The sequence below is a fragment of the Sminthopsis crassicaudata genome, chromosome 6 (assembly GCF_048593235.1).
Source record: "Sminthopsis crassicaudata isolate SCR6 chromosome 6, ASM4859323v1, whole genome shotgun sequence".
NCBI lineage: Eukaryota > Metazoa > Chordata > Mammalia > Dasyuromorphia > Dasyuridae > Sminthopsis > Sminthopsis crassicaudata.
This window is the reverse complement of record NC_133622.1, coordinates 240,103,683-240,122,896: the sequence shown is the minus strand read 5'-3', so window position 1 is coordinate 240,122,896 and position 19,214 is coordinate 240,103,683. Positions and strand designations below refer to the sequence as shown.

Sequence of the window (19,214 nt, the reverse complement as noted above, 5' to 3'; positions counted from 1 at the left end):
GTAATTTGCTCTTTCACCCAGTCATTCTTTAAGATGAGATTATTCAGTTTCCAATTACTTTTTGGTCTATTTACCCCTAACTTTTTACTGAATGTAGCTTTTATTGCATTGTGATCTGAGAAGAAGGCATTTATTATTTCTGCCTTCCTACATTTAATTTTGAGATCTTTATGTCCTAATATATGGTCAATTTTTGTATAGGATCCATGAACTGCTGAGAAGAAAGTATATTCCTTTCTATTGCCATTCAGTTTTCTCCAAAGGTCTATCATACCTAGTTTTTCTAATATTCTATTTACTTTTTTAATTTCTTTCTTGTTTGTTTTGTGGTTTGATTTGTCTAAATCTGAGAGTGCAGGGTTGAGATCTCCCACTATTATAGTTTTACTGTCTATTTCTTCTTGCAGTTCTCTTAACTTTTCCTTTAGAAAGTTAGATGCTATACCACTTGGTGCATATATGTTTAGTATTGATATGGCTTCATTATTTATGCTACCTTTCAGCAGGATATAGTTTCCTTCCTTATCTTTTTTAAGGAGATCTACTTCTGTTTTTGCTTGATCTGAGATAAGGATAGCTACCCCTGCTTTTTTGGCTTTACCTGAAGCATAATAGGCTCTGTTCCAACCTTTTACCTTTATTCTGTATGTATCTCCCTGCTTTAAGTGTGTTTCCTGTAGGCAACATATTGTAGGGTTCTGCTTTTTGATCCAATCTACTATCCATCTCCGTTTGATGGGATCGTTCATCCCATTTACATTTACAGTTAAAATTACTAATTCTGTATTTCCTGCCATCGTATTATCTCCAGATTATGCTTTTTTCCCTTGACCCCCCTGATCCCCCTCCCCGATATTTAATTTACAGACTCCCCTTGTGACGCGCAACCCTCCCTTCTGATGTCATAAAAAGAACTCTCAGAGGAGAGTCTAGGGATTCAGGGCCTGTTTTGGTTAGTCCAATTGTTAATTGTGTAACACTTGACAATTCATTTCTTAGCTCTGAAAGTCATCATCCCTCTGGGCAAAATCATTCTAATGAAACTTGTACTTCCAACCTCAAGGTGTTCATGGGAAAAATAATTTGAAATGGGTCAAATGCTTCATATAGATGAGTTCTTATTAATTATATAAAACTGATAACAAATGACTGTTAATTGTTTGAAATAATGAGTCAAATATTTATAAACTTTTTTGGGGGGATTCATGAGAGAGTATCATCTTTGTGGAAGATAATATTCATCATGTTTCTCCCCTGAAATTTTAGAAAAGAGAGCTTAACTATTGAAAGAATTATGCCAAAATTAAATGTAGCAAAGAATCTTGACAGGAAAGACCCTCTTCCCAATCCAATTAACTAATCAGAGACATCAACAGGTACAAAGAGAAAACATTTATGTAATGCCTGCAAGGGAGAAGCCCAGACACACACCTGGGAGCCATCCCAACCCCTTCCATCTGCTCTTGCAACCCAACCTGCTTCCAGGTTTGTCCAGGCACTAAAAACAAAAGACTGGACCCTTCTCATTGGATACACTAAAAGGACATCATTAGGCATTTTGCTTAGATCAAATTGAGTTACTTCAGCTGTAAAAATAAAAAAAAAAGAAACAAAAGAAACCTATAATGATAGCAGCATGTACCTCATTAGATTAGAATAAGAATCAAATATGTGAATGTCTTTACACTGGTTAATAGGCTTTAAGAATAGAAATTATACAGCTGCTGCTGCTTTTAATACTTGATTGGTTATTTTCTCTTCTCCTAAAGGACAAACATTACATCACTATGTTAGGATCAAATTACAGTGTGTCCAGCTGATCAGATCAGAATGAAATCAGATTGCTCCACCCCAGGTTGGGGATAAATAGTGTATAAGCAGAGCATGTCCCTAAACAAGCAAAAGGCAATCAGATGGAAGTAAGGGATTGAGTTTAGGAAAAATAGAGTTGTATGCAGTAGAGTATACTGAGATATTCCCTGGAGAAATGAAATCTATTCCTGTTCAGCCTATGGTTCCTTTGCCTCCAGGCACAGTAGCCTTGACCATTTCACTTTCTGAGAGTGCTTACAAAACAGTGTTCATCCATACACTGATGTGGGAAACTGGAGAATGTGTAGCTAATGTCCAAGTCACTAACACAGGTAGACAAAGTTTGATTTATCAAGCAGGAGAAGTAGAAGTATCAGGCTTATTGTTATATACCCCTAATAAGCAATCTGGTGACAATCGCCCAGATTCTGACTCCAATGAAAAAATCCAGGAATATATTTGACAGCAGCTGTGACAGCTGACTGACCTATGCTTACTATTTATATAAATGGAATACCATTTGAAGGATTGGTAGACAGGGGTGCAGATGCTACAGTCATTAGAGGTGCCAATTGGCCCAGTCACTGGCCAAAGGTTAAGGCAGAGGGGGCACAGTAGATAGAGCACCAGGCCTGAATTCAGGAGGACCCGAGTTCAAATATGGTCTGAGACACTTAACACTTCCTAGATATGTGACCCTGGGCAAGTCACTTAAACCCAGGCTCAGGAAAAAAAAAAAAAAAAAAAAAAAAAAAGTTTAAGGCACACACCTACATGTGTGGTGTAGGAGGATCAATAGCAGCAGAAGTTAGTACTATGTCTTTGAGATAGACATTTGAAAATGAAACAGGAGTTTTTACTGCTTTTGTGGTTGAAAAATTCCCCATCAATCTGTGGGGAAGAGATATTTTATAACATATAGGATTACAAGTAAGCACTTTGGCTTTGTAGGCAAGGCTGCTGTTGAAGGCCTAACTGGACTCTTACCGGTTTCAATTCAGTAGAAGACTGAATCACCAGCTTGGGTAGAACAGTGGCCCTTAAGAAGTGATAAAATTCAGGTCTTATTAGACATAGTACAAGAACAAGTTGACCAAGGACACTTTGGGCCTTCTCTAAGTCCTTGAAATTCCCCAGTATTTGTGGTGAAAAAGAAATCTGGAAAATGGAGGATGTTCAGTGATCTAAGAAGAGGAAAGGACCAGATGGAAAGTAGGGGAATTCTTCAGCCTGGACTTCCATCTCCTACTCAGTTGCCAAGAGAATGGCCTCTTTGGGTTATAGACATTAAGGATGGTTTCTATTCTATCTCTCTAAGAAAGGAAGATATCAAAAGATTTGCTTTTTCAGTGCCTAGTGTTAATTTGGCTAAGCCTTATAAAAGATATGAATGAACATTTTTGCCACAAGGAATGAAAAAACAGCCCTACTATGTGCCAAATATATGTTGCTGCTGCTCTTGCTCCAGTAAGAAAAACATCTCCTAAAGTAATGTTGTTACATTGTATGGATGATATTTTGGGATGTGTACCTGAGGAACAAATGTTAAAAGCATGTCTACAAAAATCCATAGAAACATTGAAGTACTACAAAATGCATATAGCTACAGAAAAAAAAATTCAAAGACATGATCCTTTTCAATATTTAGTATATGAAGTATATCCTAAGACACTCACAATACAGAAGCTTTCTTTAAGAACAGAGAATTTGGACACCTTAAATGCGTTCCAAAAATTAATAGGAGATATCCAATAGTTGTGACCAGGGTTAGGCTTAACTACCAATCAACTGCAACCTCTATATGACATTTTAAGGGGAGACAGTGCTTTGAATTCACCACACCAGCTTACAAAAGAAGTGCAAGAGGCTTTGAGAGAAGTTGAACTGTCTTTATCCAATGTGGTTGAAAGAGTCACTCAAAAACCCTTGGAAATATCACTTTTTGCTACAAAAGAGGCACCCATAGTAGTCCTTCATCAAAGAGACAGTATGATTGAGTGGATAAGCCACCCAGTGCAACCAGAACAAAGCCTTACTCCTTACCCAGTGCTTGTGGCTAGAATTTTATTACAGGCCATTAAAAGAGTAGTACAATTATCTGGGATGAGTCACCCAAAAAGAAACACATTCTATACTAATGCACAAATTAATATATGCCGTGAGAGCATTTCATAATGGCAAATTTGATTGACCACAGCTCCAAATTTTGCACATGGGTCTCCATTAAAGATAAACCGGCTACTACATAAAAGGCAATGCATTTTTGAAGAAAAGGTTTCTAAGGTTCCTCTTACATGACCAATAATCTTTGCAGATGACACCAAAGAAAATATTTTTGCTATACACTTCATGAGTTATCCATAAAGAGAATAGTCAGAAACTCCTTTTCAGTCCACTGAGCACAACAAATTATTTGCTGTCCTGTCATTTGCTCTCACTTATTACCCAGGAGACATAACTATAATTACTGATTCATCCTATTCAGTAGGTGTGGTAAAAAGAATTGCCACAGCCCAAATAAAATTTTCAGCCTCTAATATTTAACAGCTCTTTCAGGAAGTTCAAGAGCAAGTGAGAAAGCATCCAAGCAAAAGTTATATGTTGCATGTCTACTCACATAGTGGACTTCCAGGTACTATTTTTGATGGAAATTCAAAGGCAGATAGCCTTTCCACTATGTTATCCAGTACTCCTTTTTTTCAGAAAGCACAAGAATCTCATTCTAAATATCATCAAGCTGCTCAAGCTTTACATTTACAAATTGGAATAACAAGAGAGCAAGCTAGGAGCATTGTAAAAAGCTGTATAGCTTGCCTTCCTTTCCACAATCCTACACTCCCTCCAGGGAAGAATCCTGGTGGTTTCAGACCCAATGAAATCTGGCACATGGATGTGGCCCATTATCAATCTGTTGGTCATCTGTCTTTTATCCTTGTGGTGGTAGATACCTTCTCAGGATTCACTTTGGCAGTGCCAACAGCAAAAGAGACAACCTGAGTGGTCACTGAATTCATGTCCAAGCATTTTGAATTATGGGTGTGCCACAAGAAATAAAAACAGACAATGGGCCTGCATATACTTCTAAACATTTTGTGCACTTTTGTGCACAGTGTACAATTTTATACACCATTGGCATTCCTTTTAATCCTCAAGGTCAGGCAATGGTAGAGAGAAGAAACAGAGACACTAAGGCAATCCTCAAAAAAGAAAGGAAAGCAGGAGCCACAGGTAATCTTAGAGAAATTCTAAATTTAGTTCTCCATATCATTAATTTTCTAATTTTTGACAAAGATGCATTGGTTCCTGCAGACAGGTTTTCTAACCTGTGGCAGTATCCAGTGTGAGAAGCTCCACTGTCCTTAGATAATCACCAGGTGATGTGGAGAGACCCAGAAAGTGGTGAATGGAAGGGACCAGAGAGGTTAGCTGCTTGGTGGAGAGGCTTTGCTTGTACTTCTTCAGATGGAGAAGGAAACAGATGGGTGCCAATGAGTCTTATTCTCCTTGTTCATCAGGGAGAGACAGAAAAAGAGAAAAACAAAGGAGAAGAACTAAGAAACATCTGACACTGAAAGAGCATGGCTGATAAGGAGACTGTTAAAGATTCCCTAACACAAGATAAGGCTGTTAAAGAACTTTAAAACCAGCAGGAATCATTGGATTTCCTAACACAAGATGAGACTAATGCACAATGGACTTATGGACTTTAATAAATTCTCAATTTATAATTATTTGATTATGTTATTTGTTACATACTTCTAGCATGTATAATGTTACTATGTTACAATATATATATGTTTATATAAATATGTGTAATACCTCCCATATTGATGGAGTTATGTTTCAAGGCCATGACCACCCTATGTTCTAAATCAAAAGAAAGGGAAAGATGTTGGGATTACAAGGTGATAACTCAGGTTGTCTAAACAATTCTCTAGCTCAGAGTTGACACCTTTAGCAGTTGACACCTTTAGTTTTCTCAAAAGGAGTTTACACATTTAAAGGAGTTTTCACTTTTAAAAGGAGCAAGTTGATTGGTTGAAGGATTTCCCACAAGCCCCTGGATTCTCATCTGCCCATTCTCTGGGAGGATAAAAGAGACAACATGGGGCCTGGGAAGCAGTCTGGATTTGGGAAGGACTAGAGCTGGAGGAGATTCAGAGCCAGCATTCAGGAAGAAGAAGAAGAGGCTGCTGGAGAAGAAAACCAGGAAACCTGCTCCCAGAGAAGGATTCCAACTGAGGGAGCATCCTAACTTTACACAGCACGCCTATACTGAGAGGCACTGAGGAGGCCGCCCTAGGAGCCACACCGGGCAGTGACTACAGCCAGATTCCGGACAGGGAGAGAGCCATGAAGAGCACCAGGAACCTGCTGGTGGACGGCAAGGAGAACTGCCTGACGTTCGGGGACAGTTTCGAGAAGAGGCCCAAGTCCTACTTCCACAGGATCGGCTATGATTTGAAGCCGGCCTCTGTAGGCCCATCCGGGGAAGGTGAGCTCCAGGTGAGCAAGGGAGACGAGGTCAGGGTCTCCCTGCCTCACTTCCCTGGAGCTGCAGCCCCAAAGACTGTCTTCAAAGGAAACAAAAGACCCTATGAGGCAGACTGTATTCTCCTCATTAATCAGGATACCGGCGAATGTGTTTTGGAAAAAGTCAGCAGCAGCCCTCAGGTCAAGAAGATGAGAACTGAGGGAGGGAGCAAAACCCAGGTAAGAGTGGAAGCGCCCCCTGCACCGGCACCGCCCACTCCCATAGCATCGGGATCCCTGCCTCACTTCCCTGGAGCTGCAGCCCCAAAGACTGTCTTCAAAGGAAACAAAAGACCCTATGAGAGAGACTGTATTCTCCTCATTAATCAGGATACTGGAGAATGTGTGTTGGAAAAAGTCATCAGCAGCCCTCAGGTCAAGAAGATGAGAACTGAGGGAGGGAGCAAAACCCAGGCAAGAGTGGAACCGCCCCCTGCACCGGCACCGCCCACTCCCATAGCATTCCGAGCCGCAGGGAAGACACCTGTTGGACCAAAAGCCTGTCCTGTGGAAGAAGATCTTCTCGGGGAACTCCAGTTGTTGGACATTAAGAGACAGCTGAGAGCCTGGATGGAGCAGATGGACATGTTCACAGACAGCAGCTCCTCAGACTCTGACAGCTCCAGCAGTGAAGAAGAGGAGCCCGCCCCCGGAGGCTCGTCCTCCCAGCATCCTCCTCTGCAGTTCCCTCACAGAATCCCTCTGGGGAACAGCAGCACCAGCCAACTCCCCGACAATAACCGGCTGATGAGCATATTGCAAGAAGATTTACAACTGAGTGACTCCAGCAGCAACAGCAGCTCCTCTGACTCTGACTCTGAGAGCTCCAGTAGTGAAGAGGAGGAGCCCGCCACAGCCAGAGCCGCGTCCTCCCTGCATCCTCCTCTCCCTCACAGAATCTCTGTGGGGAACAGCAGCAGCCAGCTCCTCGGGAATAGCAGGACAATGAGCATATTGCAAGAAGATTTACAAGTGAGTGACTCCAGCAGTGAAGAGGAGGAGCCCGCCTCCAGAGACTTGGCCTCCCAGCATCCCCCTCTCCCTCACAGAATCCCTGTGGCAAACAGCAGCAGACAGCTCTCCGGGAATCACCAGCTGATGAGCATATTGAGAAAAGATTTACAACTCAGTGACTCTGAGAGCTCCAGCACTGAAGACCAGGAGCCTGTCACAACCAGAGCCTCTTTCTCCCAGCGTCCTCTTCTGCAGTTACCTCACAGAAGCCCTATGGAGACCAGAAGCAGCCAGCTCCCCGGGAATGACCAGCTAATGAGCATATTGCTACAAGATTTAAAACTCAGTGACTCTGACAGTGACAGCAATGACTAGCCTTGGAACTTCCTGCATCTGAATTTGTTAGAACATCTGGATAGATGAAGGACACAAGCAGAAACCCACCCCCAAGGAGAGCATTTGGCCCTTAGTGAGCCCTGAGTCTCACTGAACCTGAGCAGCATGCACTTTTATATATTATAGGCTTACGTTTTTACCTCAGAATCTGGGTAGCATGTTAAAATCTGGGTAGTATAAAACAAACAGACAAACAAAAAACAAAAACAAAAATAAACAAACAAAAAAAACATCTTCCCAGATGTATTAGAAGTATAAGACAAAGTAAAAATAGAAACCCCCACTCAATCACTTTCACCTTCAGAAAGAAACCTCAAATCAGAAATAATCAAAATTCAGAGGATTCAAAGAAAAAAAAAAGTGTTGTGAACAGCCAAAAACAATTTAAGAATAAAGGAACCACAGTCAGGATGACACAGGACTACTCTGACAACTGACTTTAACTTATTTAACATATGTTGTTCCATCTAGGAAAGGGGGTGGGGGGAAGGAGGGGAGAAATTGGAATAAAAGGATTTTCAAGGTCAATGCTGAAAAATTACCTTGAAGATAGATTGAAAAATACATCTTGTAAATAAGGTTATGTAAAAAAAAAAAAAAAAAAAAAGAGTAGTGGCCTGCTTTTGCAAAGGGATGAAAGTTACAGGTTTGTTGATGGTTGTGAGAGGCCAAGGACTAACTGGAGAATTTTTTGCTTCTAGGAAGGCCTGTCCTCCTTCATTTCTCTAAGGAGACCAAGGTCCATCTGAGCCAGAGACAGACTCAGAAGGGTTGAGAAGGACTGGAAATGAGATGTTCCATCTTTGACTGTTCTCTCCTGCTGGCTCTCCCTCCTCCTGCACTCCTCCACTAAGATCAAGACTGGGTCAGATGAGCAGACTGTCACAGAGAGCAGGAGGAGATTGGGAGAGATGCAGACTGAGACAGGATCAGACTGACAGACAATGTAAAGGAGACTGTGACAGACACAGATTGTAAAGGAGATGTGATTCTAGATTCTAGTCCAGACTGTTCTCAATGGGCTCCTTTCCTCTTCAACTAAGCAGGGATTTAGGAAGTCTTCAATATATTCAAGTATTTCTCATCATGATGACTTTAAAGTCATACAAGGAGTTGTCAACTTTGAATAAATAAAAAAAAAACAATTATATTAAAATGTCCATAACTACGGGAAGAAGTCTGTTTCTTTACTTTTTTTTACTAATTTGATAGGCAGAGACCTTACCCATAAATTCCAGTCCAATATTTTCTTCAGTAATTTTTCAAAACTTGAAATGTTGAGCATAGCTTTAAAAATAATACAAAGTAGACCCTTAGGCTGATATTTAAATCCATAAGAAAGACTATGAATAGGGTTTCATATTTATTTGGATTTTATTTCCTCCTCTCTATGTAAAATTTGAGTGAGGATCTGGTGATTTATTTCTACTTTTTGTGGCCAAAGCAGGTTGAAATAGTGGTGTGGACTTTTTTTGGCAGGGATGTTGAAAAACAACTAGGAAGAAATTACGGCCTTAGTGCCTTTTATCAGAAATCTTTAGGATTGAAGAACGCAGCCTACATAACATGAGTTCTGTATGTCTTCAGTTTAGTTAAATGATATTTAAATGACATTATAAACTATTATTTTTTAAGGAGCTTAAGGAATCATGTAGCATGTTTTCATTGGAAAGATAGGTAAGCTGAAACTCATATTTCCGACAAGATGGGGGATCATTTTAGTATATAATTGCTGGAATGCATGTTGAGATTTGGTGAGAGATCAATTTGTTATGATTGGGATTGATTGAAGATCATATTCTGCTAGAACAGGTAGAATGATGATAGACTGCAAGTCTATATCATAGGAAATCAAATGAATCAATGGAGACATTGAAGCTAGAGAAGAAATGACATAATTCCTAGCTGTTGATGATTTACTGTCTTTCTGTTCATTATAGTATATGGCATTATAGTTTTAAAACTAAAAAGAAATTTAGATTAAATTGATCCACTGTTAGATGGAGAAACTGAGGAACAGGCAAGTTAGATACTTGTCCAACTTGAGACAGGTAGTAAGTAGTAGAAATGAAATCAAAACACTAATCCTTAGATTTTAAATCAAGATTGTGTGTGTGAGTGTGTGTGTGTGTGTGTGTGTGTGTGTGTGTGTATTTATTTATTTATTTATTTATTTATTTATTTATTTTGCATCTTACCACCTTCTTGTCTTCCTAGGACTTTCAAGAGAACTAACTACTAGAGCTGTCTTTCTTTTACAGTGACTAAACTCAGATTTTCTCTGCTGACTTTATTCCCTGTCAACTGGTTTTACTCTCTCATATGTCTATTATTTCAGTGAGCCATTTGCAGCCAGCTCTCACAGTGGGAAAACAGGAAATAATTAATTTTAAAAAAGCTTTTGAAAGCATTTTAATTTATTTCCATTTGTAAATGTTATTACAATGGAGTGATTTATTAATCTTAATGAACAGTAATTCCAGAATGATAAACTTTGTTCAATTGAGATATTTTAATTTAGAAATTCTTCTGTGTCTCTCTAGATTATTGATTGAAGATAGCCTGCTATACTAGTATTACTACCACTGAAACGAAATTTTTTACAATGTTCTTTTCTTCAAGGAACTCAATTTTAGTTGTAGACTCATAATAAGAGATAAATGAGATGAGATGACGCATCATTTTGAAAGCTATTCTAATGAATGAAGAAGTTTAACAACATCCTAAAAAAGGGAAACAAAGGAAATGAAACATTCACAAATAGAAAATCAAAAATGATCATGCTTTCGAATTTTAGCCATCATTGTTAAAAATCATTGCATATTCTTTTTTTACCCATCTGCTAACTATAGACAAATAGAAAGATAGATATTGCCACCTGTCAACATCCTATTGAAATTGAAGTTGAATCCTGCACTAGAAAGATGACTTAATGTTGAAATAAGATTTATTTACTACCTCTAAGACCAATGTCATTGAACTTTATATATTTGTGATGGGTGAATGTGTATTTATTCAAATTTCTTTTTTTTTATTTCTGAAACCTTCAATATCTTATTAATGCTATTTGTCAAGAAAACAAGCTTTTAAAGCACTCACTATATAACAAGTGCTGCTTTAAGTACTAGTTGTACAAAACAAAAATGTGAGCCTTTCCTCTAGGGATTTTAGTTTAAAAGTAAAGGTAGCATGCAAATGAATAATCATTAACAAAATACAAATATAGATGTATACAAAACTATAAGACAACCTCAAAGAGAAAGGAAAATAGTGATAATTCAGGATTAAGGACAACAAGATGATTCATGACCATTGTTGAGCTTGAACTTAGACTTCAAATAAACTAAGTAGGGCTTTCCAAGTGGGGAAGACAAAAAGGGAGAATATCCTAAAGATCAGTGACAGCACATCTTCCTAGCTGTGTGAGCAAATCACTTAAGCCCAGTTGCCTCAGCAAAAAAAAATGAATAAATAAAAATAAAAACAAACAAACAAAAACAAAAGCAAGCAAAACAAATAAACAAAAAACAAAACCAATGATGGATGACAACACATGGCATGAATTTACAGATACAGTGACAGTGACATATATTTGAAACATTAGCATGCTAGCTAATTTAGCTGGGTGATGAACTATGTGAAGGAGAGTATTGGAAAGAAGAATAGAAAATTAGATGAAACCCAAGTTATTAAGAAATTTAAATGCCACCCAGAAGATTTTCTGTTTAGCATTAGAAACAACAGGAAACTCCTCCACTTGACTTCAATAAATTGACATTAAGGAGATGATCAGATCTGATGTTTAAAAATCCACATTGGCAACAATTTTGCAATCTGAATGGATTGATAAGACATTTATTAGATATACTGTTGAATTGTAAATGGGAGAAGATTTATGACTCAAATTTCAACATGAGTGTTCAAGAACAATAGAAGTCTTTAAGCACAATATGTTTTAGAATACAAACCAGCAATGATAAAAATATGAAAGTTACATGTTGTATGTTAATAGGTACAATGCATCTTTGTTAAACTGAAATAGACACTTAAATTAACAGGTTTTAGAATGAATAGAAAAAAATAATTTAATTTTTATTTTATTTTATAATTATAACTTTTTTTTTTGACAGAACATATGCATGGGTAATTTTTTACAACATTATCCCTTGCACTTACTTCTATTCAGATTATTTCCTTTCCTCCCCCAACCCCCTCCCCCAGATGGCAGGCAGTCTTATACATGTTAAATATATTACAGTATATTCTAGAAACAATATATGTGTGTAGAACCGAATTTTTTGTTGCACAGGAAGAATTGGATTCAGAAGGTAAAAATAACAGTTTACACTCATTTCCCAGTGTTCCTTTTCTCGATGTAGCTGATTCTGCCCATCATTAATCAATTGGAATTGGATTAGCTCTTCTCTATGTTGAAGATATCCACTTCCATCAGCATATATCCTCGTACAGTATCATGGTTGAAGTGTATAATGATCTTCTGGTTCTGCTCGTTTCACTTAGCATCAGTTGGTGTAAGTCTCTCCAAGCCTCTCTGTATTTCTCCTGTTGGTCATTTCTTACAGAACAATAATATTCCATAACATTCATATACCATAATTTACACAACCGTTCTCCAGTTGATGGGCATCCATTTATCTTCCAGCTTCTAGCCACTATGAAGAGGGCTGCCACAAACATTTTGGCACATACAGGTCCCTTTCCCTAATATAGTATTTCCTTGGGATATAGGCCCAGTAGTAGTATGGCTGGGTCAAAGGGTATGCACATTTTGATAACTTTTTGGGCGTAATTCCAGATTACTCTCCAGAATGGTTGGATTCTTTCACAACTCCACCAACAATGCATCAGTGTCCCAATTTTCCCACATCCCCTCCAACATTCATCGTTATTTGTTCCTGTCATCTTAGCCAATCTGATAGGTGTGTAATGATATCTCAGATTTGGAACACTCTTTCATATGAGTAGAAATAGTTTTAATTTCATCATCTGAAAATTGTCTGTCCATATCCTTTGACCATTTATCAATTGGAGAATGGTTTGATTTCTTATCAATTAAAGTCAATTCTCTGTATATTTTGGAGATGAGGCCTCTATCAGAATCTTTCATTGTAAAAAGGTTTGCCCAATTTGTTACTTCCTTTCTAATCTTGTTTGCATTAGTTTTGTTTGTGCAGAAACTTTTTAATCTGGTGTAATCAAAATTTTCTATTTAGTGATCAATAATGGTCTCTAGTTCTCCCTTGGACACAAACTCCTTCCTCCTCCACAAGTCTGAGAGGTAAACCATCCCATGTCCCTCCAATTTATTTATGATTTCTTTCTTTATGCCTAAATCTTGGACCCATTTTGATCTAATCTTAGTATGTGGTGTTAAATGTGAGTCCATGCCAAGTTTCTGCCATACTAATTTGCAGTTTTCCCAGCAGTTTTGGTCAAATAATGAATTCTTATCCCAAAATTTGGGATCTTTGGGTTTGTCAAACACTAGATTGCTATTTTTATTCACTATCTTGCCCTGTGAACCTAACCTATGCCACTGATCAACTAGTCTATTTCTTTGCAAAAACCAAAAGGTTTTTGGTGACTGTTGCTGTATAATACAGTTCTAGATCAGGTACCGATAGACCACCTTCACTTAATTTTTTTTTCATTACTTCCCTTGAAATTCTCGACCTTTTGTTGTTCCATATGAATTCTGTTGTTATTTTTTCTAGGTTATTAAAATAGTTTCTGGGAAGTCTGATTGGTATAGCACTAAATAAATAGATTAGTTTAGGGAGTATAAGCTGGCAATTCTTAATGAAATTCTATGAATCTCTATGGAAAGACTTAAGAATGTTGATTTTGCTGGGGGTTGAGACAATATTTAATTCAAAATGTTGATAGTTAGGGAAATAGAAGCTGTGATGAGAAAATAATTACCTTTTTTTCGAATGGATGGAAAATGTCTTCTTTCTATGAAGAATAACTTTGAAATTATAGAATGAACTACAGAGATGGTCAAGGCAGATAGAAAAATGGAAATGTGCTTTTAATTATCTTCCCTCCAAAATATTCAATTTGTCAATCACCTTCTGTTGATTCTTGTTTTCAAAGCACTTGGAAGAGTTCCTTAAATAGATGGGTTTCCTGCCCTGCTCTGTGGGAACATCTGTTCTTCTAGTTTGTTTTACACTTTTTAATGAGAGTCAAATTTTTTGGGCTCCCAGTTCAGTAAGTTCTGCACCAGTGAATGAGGTAGTACTTCTGATGTCATAAAAAGAACTCTCAGAGGAGAGTCTAGGGATTCAGGGCTTGTCTTGGCTAGTCCAATTGTTAATTGTGTAACACTTGACAAATCATTTCTTAGCTCTGAAAGTAATCATCCCTCTGTGTAAAATCATTCTAATGAAACTTGTACTTCCAACCTCAAGGTGTTCATGGGAAAAATAATTTGAAATGGGTCAAATGCTTCATATAGATGAGTTCTTATTAATTATATAAAACTGATAACAAATGACTGTTAATTGTTTGAAATAATGAGTCAAATATTTATATTTTGGGGGGGGGGCTTCATGAGAGAGTAACATCTTTGTTGAAGATGATATTCATCATGTTTCTCCCCTGAAATTTTAGAAAAGAGAGCTTAACTATTGAAAGAATTATGCCAAAATTAAATGTAGCAAAGAATCTTGACAGGAAAGACCCTCTTCCCAATCCAATTAACTAATCAGAGACATCAACAGGTACAAAGAGAAAACATTTATGTAATGCCTGCAAGGGAGAAACCCAGACACACGCCTGGGAGCCATCCCAACCCCTTCCATCTGCTCCTGCAACCCAACCTGCTTCCAGGTTTGTCCAGGCACTAAAAACAAAAGACTGGACCCTTCTCATTGGATAGACTAAAAGGACATCATTATCCTTGACCAATAATCACCAATGCTGGCTGCCTCCCACAGGTGACATCACTCCCTGCAACTTCTTGTATCTCAGGTTCAAAGTTCATTCCTCCATGGAGTAAATGACCTCCCCCAAGGTCCAAAGTTCTGGGAAAAGGGATCATATGATTCAATACTGAGAAATACTTCATCCAATCAGTTCCATTCATTGCTAAGAAAGGTGGCCAAAAAAGTAAAATTAAGGAAGACCTGAGTTTGATTCATTTCTCATACATTTACTGTCTAAATATTTAAGTTTAGGCATTTTGCTTATATCAAATTGAGTTCCTTCAGCTGTAAAAATAAAAAAAAAAGAAACAAAAGAAACCTATAATGATAGCAGCATGTACCTCATTAGATTAGAATAAGAATCAAATATGTGAATGTCTTTACACTGGTTAATAGGCTTTAAGAATAGAAATTATACAGCTGCTGCTGCTTTTAATACTTGATTGGTTATTTTCTCTTCTCCTAAAGGATAAACATTACATCACTATGTTGGGATCAAATTACAGTGTGTCCAGCTACAGCTGATCAGATCAGAATGAAATCAGATTGCTCCACCCCAGGTTGGGTATAAATTGTGTATAAGCAGAGCATGTCCCTAAACAAGCCAAAAGGCAATCAGATGGAAGAAAGGGATTGAGTTTAGGAAAAATAGAGTTGTATGCAGTAGAGTATACTGAGATATTCCCTGGAGAAATGAAATCTATTCCTGTTCAGCCTATGGATCCTTTGCCTCCAGGCACAGTAGCCTTGACCATTTCACTTTCTGAGAGTGCTTACAAAACAGTGTTCATCCATACACTGATGTGGGAAACTGGAGAATGTGTAGCTAATTTCCTAGTCACTAACACAGGTAGACAAAGTGTGATTTATCAAGCAGGAGAAGTAGAAGTATCAGGCTTATTGTTATATACCCCTAATAAGCAATCTGGTGACAATCGCCCAGATTCTGACTCCAATGAAAAAATCCAGGAATATATTGGACAGCAGCTGTGACAGCTGACTGACCTATGCTTACTATTTATATAAATGGAATACCATTTGAAGCATTGGTAGACAGGGGTGCAGATGCTACAGTTATTAGAGGTGCCAGTTGGCCCAGTCACTGGCCAAATTTAAGGGAACTCCATTTGGAGGACATTAAGAGAGAGCTGAAAGTACTGGGGGAGCAAGCCAGTAAAGTGGCCAGGCCAGAGCTAAGGAGCCAGGGGTGGCTGGCCCAGCTTCCCCATGAAGGACTGAGGAAGCTGACTCACAAAGCAGCAACCATAGGGTTTGGAACTGAGCCATTTGGAATTATGGGGTCTGAGAATCCAAGTCTACACACTCCGAGTTGTAAGATCATGACCTTCTGTCCTACCATTGAGGAGTTTTAGGACTTTGGGAAATATGTGGCCTACACTGAATCCCAAGGAGCTCACAGAGCAGGACTTGCTAAGGTGATCCCACCCAAGGAGTGGAGACCTAGGAAAAGTTATGATGAAATTTATGACATGGTGATTCCAGCTCCTCTTCAACAGGACAATCTGGGTTATTTACCCAGTATAACATAAGGAAGAAAGCCATGACAGTGGGAGATCATCGCCACTTGGCCAACAGTGAAAAGTATTGTACTCCTCCACACCAAGATTTTGAAGATCTGGAACGTAAATACTGGAAGAACCTGCCTTTTGTATCTCCAATTTACGGTGCTGATATCACTGGTTCTTTATATGATGCTGATGTGCAGGAGTGGAATATTGGGAATTTGAACACCCTTTTGGACATGGTGGAACACGAAGGTGGGATGATCATAGAAGAGGTGCACACTCCCTACCTGTCCTTTGGCATATGGAAAACCACCTTTCCCTGGCACACGGAAGACATGGATCTCTACAGTATCAATTACCTGCACTTTGGGGAGCCCAAGTCTTGGTATGCCATACCTCCAGAACATGGGAAACGTCTGGAACGCCTGGCAAAAGGCTTTTTCCCAGGCAGTTCTCAGGGATGTGATGCCTTTCTCCGTCACAAGACAGCTCTCATCTCTCCCTCCGTCTTGAAAAAGTACGGCATCCCTTTTGATCGGATCACTCAGGAGGCTGGCGAGTTCATCATTACTTTTCCCTATGGATACCATGCAGGATTCAATCATGGTTTCAACTGTGCTGAGGCCACCAATTTTGCCACATTGAGATGGATTGACTATGGCAAGATGGCTACTCAGTGCACCTGCTGAAAGGATATGGTGAAAATTTCAACGGATGTTTTTGTGAGACTGCTACAGCTGGAGCGCTATGAACTGTGGAAGCAAGGAAAAGATATTATTGCTTTGGACCACGTGAAGCCTACAGCACTCACTAGCCCCGAACTGAGTGCTTGGAAGGAGACCAAGGCTGTGCTGAAAGCTAAGCTCCTTGGGAGACAAATTAAGGAAAACAGACACTGGAAAAAGACTGAGGAGGAGAGAAAACCAAATACAGACAGGAAGAGAGAGCAGAACAGAAAGCCTGGCCTATGGTCCCACAAAAAAAGAAGCCAGCCTAGGAGGCATAAGGCGGAAGACCAGAAGTCTTTGGGAGAAGTTATGGCTGCAGAAACCCTTTGGGAGGAGGGCAAAGTTAAGGAAGAACCCAAATATGAGGCTGATCTAGAAGAAGAAGAGCAGCACAAAACTCCTGAAGGCAGTGAAGGTGATGGTAAGACCAAACTCTGAGGACTATGGACAGAATCCTGATGACCTGGCCTTCATGGAGAGCCTCCTGCAGTCACAATACCAGCCTGGAGCCCAGCGCCACATGTTTGGTACAAACTCAATTTTAGAACCAACATCTCCTGACCTCCTACACCCCCACCCTGACCCCCTTTGACCCAAGCTAAGCACCCAGGCAACAGTGGAACAAGTGGACAGCCCTCTCCCTGACCCATTCAATAACTTGCTGTGAATTCCTTTCATCTATATTGAATTTGACCATCTGAGAGACTTGTTTGGCCACAGGCTACCTGGACTCTGCTCAACACACTGCTGATGGTCCTAGGAAAGGAGGCAATGGTAACCTCTCAGATTGCCTGTCACCCGGAGGCTTTAGAACAGCTTCTGCTCCTGGAGCCCATGGATGCCTGGCTCTTGTCTTAGGCTAGGAAGGATTAAAGGTTACATTACAAAAGCAAAAACTACTCAGATTTGTAAACCATGTAAAAGCTCTCATCTTGAAAAGTACTATTCACTGACTACTGATGCAGACTTTGCAATGTGATTTCTGTACAGAAATCACCTTTGTGAAGTTCTATCTATAAATACTTATTGTTAAAAATATAAGAAAAAAAGGGAAAAGGAGAGAAGAGAGAGAGAAAGAGAGAGAGAAAGAGAGAGAGAGAGAGAGAGAGAGAGAGAGAGAGAGAGAGAGAGAGAGAGAGAGAGAGAGAGAGTGCTCTGAGAGCTGAGATGAAGCAGATGGGGACTCTCAGGGACAGCAGCTCCTCTGACTCCCAGAGCTCCAGCAGTGAAGATGAGGAGTATACCTCCAGAGACTCTTCATCAAGGGGATCCTCCTCTGCAGTCCTGTCACACAAATCCTGTGGGGAACAGCAGCAGCTCCCCGGGAATAACCGGCTGATGAGCACATTGGGAGATGATTTACAACTGAGCGACTCCTGCAGTGACAGTGATGTCTAGTGTTGGGACTTCCTGCATCTGGTTTGTTGCATCCAGAAAGTTGGAGGACACAAGCAGAAAGCCACCCCCAAGGAGAGCATTTGGACCTTAGTGAGCCCTGAAGCTCACTGAACCTGAGCAGAGTGTGCTTGCATATATTATGGGAATACACTTTTACCTCAAAATCTGGGTATAATAAAAAACACACAAACAAACAAACAAAAAAAAACAAAAAAACAAAAAACAAAAATTCCCAGATATGTTGGAACTATAAGACAAAGCAAAAATAGAAACCCCCACTCTATCACTTTCACCTTCTGAAAGAAAGCCCAAATCAGAAATACTCAAATACAGAGTATTCAAGTCAAAGAAAAAAAGAAGTGTTGTGAACAGCCATAAAAAGTTCCAGGATCAAGGAACTCCAGTGAGGATCACACAGAACTACTGAAATACAGACTTTAACATATTTAACATTTATTGTTCTACCCTCCATCTAGGGGAGGCGGTGGGAGGAAGGGAGGGGAAGAGTTGGAACAAAAGATTTTGTGAGGTCAATGCTGAAAAATTATCTTGAACATATATTGAAAAATATATCTTGTCAATGAAAAGCTATTAAAAAAAAAAAAAGAGTAGTGGCCTGCTTTTGGGAAGGGATGTCAGTAAGAGGTTTGCTGATGGTTGTGGGACAGCAAGGAAAAGCTGGAGAATTTTGGCTTCTAGGAAGGCCTGTCGTCTTTCTTTTCTCCACTGAGACCAAGGTCCATCTGAGCCAGACACAGGCTCAGAAGGGTTGAGAAGGACTGGAAATGAGAAGTTCCATCCTTGACTATTCTTTTGCTGGCTCTCCCTCTTCCTGCACTCCTCCACCAAGATCAAGACTGGGTCAGATGAGTAGACTGTCACAGACTGCAGGAGGAGACTGGGAGAGATGAAGACTG

At 39.4% G+C, this 19,214-nt stretch overlaps 1 pseudogene; it reads left to right on the top strand.

Annotated features, from left to right (window-relative positions):
• The first annotated feature begins 15,940 nt into the window (after positions 1-15,940).
• On the top strand, positions 15,941-17,757 carry LOC141547456 (lysine-specific demethylase 4B-like; annotated as a pseudogene).
• Positions 17,758-19,214: the final 1,457 nt, after the last annotated feature.